The sequence below is a fragment of the Somniosus microcephalus genome, chromosome 13, assembly GCF_052327205.1.
Source record: "Somniosus microcephalus isolate GS21.2 chromosome 13, FLI_Smic_1.0, whole genome shotgun sequence".
Taxonomy (NCBI): domain Eukaryota; kingdom Metazoa; phylum Chordata; class Chondrichthyes; order Squaliformes; family Somniosidae; genus Somniosus; species Somniosus microcephalus.
In genome coordinates, this window is record NC_140999.1 from 24,183,853 (window position 1) to 24,188,011 (window position 4,159).

Consider the following 4,159-nt stretch of genomic DNA (forward strand, 5'->3'; position numbering starts at 1 on the left):
CTACCGCCACGATCTCCTGCGCCCACAGATCGTGATTTCAATCGAGCGTGCAACGCCTTGGTAGCACCCCGGACCGGATATTGAGTGTCGCCCCCTGCCTTAGCGCCTGCCGCTAGCAACAACAGGTTGAGGGGAACGTTTTGCAGTCAGGAAGGGACTGGAGGAGCACTACTTAAAGGCATCCGCTTCCTGCCTTTTTTTGTCGCCGACATTTTTGCACCACGCATTCTGAGAGAGAGAGAGAGACTTCTGGAGAGATTCAATGCTGTGTGAAGGAGTTTTGGGTACTGAGCAGCACTTTGCAGGTTCATTTTGATTTGATCTTCCTTGCATCGATTTAGAAGAGACAGTGGGGGTTGCACTCTGAGCTCTTTCCCTGGGCCTCTCCATTGTTCAGATTTGATGTACAGGTCTCTCCAGGCCGAGATTCAAGACTGCAATGAGCACGGTGTGGATGGAGAGCAAGATCGACCCTCCCCTTTAAGAACTGGCCTGCGCCAGTGTGTCTGTGTTCCATTGCTGACTGACATCACATGAGCTTCGCCAGCGCTCTGAGGTAGCGTCTTAAGAGAGGTGTGTAGCGCCTGATTTAGCGCTCCAAACGCCTCCAGGGGCGATAGAAGCCAAGTTTGCAGTCGGAGGTGATAATTAGCGCCAGGCGCTAAACTTTACGCCCGGCCGATAATTGCGCCCCAAACGGGGCGATACCGAATTTCTCCCCCTATATAATCTCCTCAGTTTAAACATTAGGAAGATCGCAAGCCATCGCCTTCGGCCCCCCCGCCACAAACTCTGTACTCTTGCTGCAGATTCCATCCCCCTCCCCAGCCACTGTCTCAGGTTGAAGCCAACCGTTCGCAACCTCGACGCCCTATTTGATCCTGAGCTGACCCCATATCCTCTCCATCACCAAGACTGCTTACTTCCACCTTCATAATATCACCTGTCTCTGCCCCGCCTCAACCCATCTGCAGCCAAAACACCCGTCCATGCCTCAGTTACCCCGAGACTCAACTATTCCAACGTTCTCCTGGTTGGCCTCCCACCCTCCGCCATCCACAAACTTCAGCCCATTCAAAACTCTGCTGCCCCTTTCCTAACCGGCACCAAGTCCCGCTCACCCATCAGCCCTCACTGACCTACATTGGCTCCCAGTCTCCCACTGCCTCCCATTTAAAATTCTCCTGTTCAAATCCCTTCATGGCCTCAGTTGACAATTTTTGTCTGATTACGTTTCCGTGAAGCCCCTTGGGACATTTTTCTATGTTAAAGGTACCATATAAATGCAAGTGGTTGTTGTTGTACATGCAGCCACCAGGCTGGTAAGCAGGAGAGGAACTGGAGCAAACAGAAATTTACCCTAATGTGCCCCCTGCTTCAGTTTATTACAGATGGCAAGCGGCAGTAATAATAGGAAGTTTGACCTGCCTCCGGGCCAGGGAAAATTACTTTCCATTTCTGGCAAACTAGAAAAGCAAAGCAAATTGTAGTAACATTCGTGTGTTTATCACGCCAATCTTCAATCCTTTGTTTTGTGCTTTCACTTTGAGGTTCTTCTTTTGCACCAAGAATGCATTTTGTCCCTTCTCAGCATTCACTCTTCTGCCTAAGATGTAACGAGTATTCTGGTAAATGAAAGTGAACAAATTTCAGAAAAAGTCTACCTTGCCAAAGGGTGAGGAAATGATTTCTAACAACCCTGTGCAAGTGTCTTGGTTTTTCGAATCCCCCGAATTTAAACTCATATGTAATCTAAACAAGTAGCAACTAATCTAGAGCAACAGTAATTAGCCTCTATTTGACCTTAGGATGTGCCTCTTCAGACCACTTTCCCACAGGGAGTATCTGAGCAGTGGCCTTAAATAGACAGGCTGGATTAGCAAGTAAAAGCCTCAACCTTGCTCCACGACTACCTGTGATCAATCAAATTGTTCACATGGGTATAACAGTGGGCAATTCTGAGATCACTGTGCTGCTTATGTAAAGCCCCGGTATTCTCTTTCTCTCTCTCTCGCTCTCTCTCTACTGACCTATTTGTCAAATTTCATAAATTCACAATTAACTAACCAATGATCTGTGTACAATCAACCTAATTTGGATTAATATAAAAGCACAGTCTAGCAAAAAGAGTATCATAAACAGTGTCAGCTGTGACTCAGTGGATAGCACACTCACCTCTGAGTCAGAAGGTTGTAGGTTCAAGTCCCACTCCCAGGGGCTTGAGCACATAAAGCTAGGCTGACACTTCAGTGTTGAGGAAGTGCTGCACTGTCGGAGGTGCCGTCTTTTGGATGAGACGTTAAACCAAGGCCCCGTTTGCTCTCTCAGGTGGACGTAAAAGATCCCATGGCACTATTTCGAAGAAGAGCAGGGGCGTTATCCCCAATGTCCTGGCCAATATTTCGCCCTCAACCAACAGAACAAAAACAGATTATCTGGTCATTTTCACATTGCTGTTTGTGGGAGCTTGCTGTGCGCAAATTGGCTGCCACGTTTCCCACATTACAACAGTGACTCCACTTCATTGGCTTTGAGGTGTCTGGTGGTTGTGAAAGGCGCTATATAAATGCAAGACTTTCTTTCTTTCAGTCACCTGAGAACTCATTTTTAGTGTGGAAGCAAGTCATCCTCGGTTCCGAGGGACTGCCTAAGATAAATGCAAGTCTTTCTTTTTCCTTTTTAAAATGAATAATACCCTTTTTATTCCTTTATTAGTTTAAGTCCGGGGCACTACCTGCAGATAAAAAGTGAAAGGTTTAATACCAGGGCTTAACCACTTCGTGTATAGACCAGGAGAGTGTTGGAATAGTCAAGTCTAGAGGTAACAAAGACATGGAGCTCAGGAAGTATCAGCAGGGAAGACAGAGGTGGAGACTGATAAATTTAGTAATGGAGCAGAACTAGAGCGGTCCAGGCAGGGGAAAGTTGGCACAGGGTGTTTTATGAATAGCAACGGGTAAGTTTAGTGTTTTGTTTAAAGAATGTAATTATTAATGTACTTATTATGATAAAAAGTTATAAATGTCACTGTAACATTGCTTTGCGGTCCTCCAACGCATTGTATTTAAAATCCTCGATTCTGTTTTCAAATCATTCCATGGCCTCGCCTTGCCCTATCTCTGCAAACTTATTCAGTCTTATATTCTCCTGCACTCCAGTCTTCTAACTGTGGAATTTTGTGGATTATGCCTTCCGTTTGTCGAACATTAGTGACAGACCATTTAGCCGTTTTGGTCCTACTCTTTGAAACTCTCTCCCTAAACTCTTCCTTTCCACTTTTCTCTTTCCTTTTAACGACCTTCTTAAAATCCATCTTTTCAACCCGGCTTTTGGTCGTCTCTCCCAACTCTTTCATCATGACGCCGCATCTGTTCCGTTATCTATGTTATGTTTTCTTCCTCCCCTGTAAAGTGCATTTGGATGTTTTCTATGTTAAAGGCGCTACATAAATTCAGGTGGTTACTGTTATTGAGGACAGGTCAGGACAGAAGGAAAAAGCCTGGGATCTTCCTGCTCTGTATGTCGGTAGTGCATTCATACGACAAAGATGCTACAGCCTAATGTAGTCAATGGAAATTCAGCTGAATCACCCACTTCAAGGTCCAAAGTTTTCTTTGACATAACAGAACTGCTGTTCTTCGCATCTGGCTGTAAGCAACAGCGAATTAAAATTTGAAACTACTAATCCACACACATGATGGAAATTTTCATAGTCTGTTCTGCCAGGCTTCCAAGCCGAGTGAAAGTTCCCGTATAAATACTGCCTGAAATTCAATTAGACAAACAAACCCCAGGAGGGATTTTGGAATTTAAAAAGTTAAATTAGACCAACCCGGCCTTAAGACATTACCATTCTCTTTCTCACATGAAGGCACCACATCACATGACTACCTTTAAACCCTGATAACTCCAAGTAAGTAGATTAAAACTGTCACATGGTCCATTCCCTCAGGCAAGAGATATTTCTTCTAAACAGGACTGAATGTCCCACTTCATGAACAAGTAATAAATTGAAGGCATGAACACGAGGCTATTTACGACTTAAAATTATATATTGATGTAATGTTGTTCCTTTATTTTTATTTCCTACAGAATCTCTTTGGTCCACTTAGATTGCTCTGAGACAGAGAGCCCTAGGACGAGCAACAGTGCTCTTCGT

At 44.8% G+C, this 4,159-nt stretch overlaps 1 long non-coding RNA gene across 1 annotated transcript in view; it reads left to right on the top strand.

Annotated features, from left to right (window-relative positions):
• The first annotated feature begins 3,935 nt into the window (after positions 1-3,935).
• The window catches only part of LOC147108137 (uncharacterized), a 46,921-nt gene continuing 46,697 nt past the window's right edge, over positions 3,936-4,159 (top strand). The window contains exons 1-2 of the long non-coding RNA XR_015080705.1: positions 3,936-4,002; positions 4,093-4,159. The exon at positions 4,093-4,159 is cut by the window's right edge and continues 80 nt beyond it. This is a non-coding gene — a long non-coding RNA (uncharacterized LOC147108137). The remainder of the gene's footprint in view (positions 4,003-4,092) is intronic.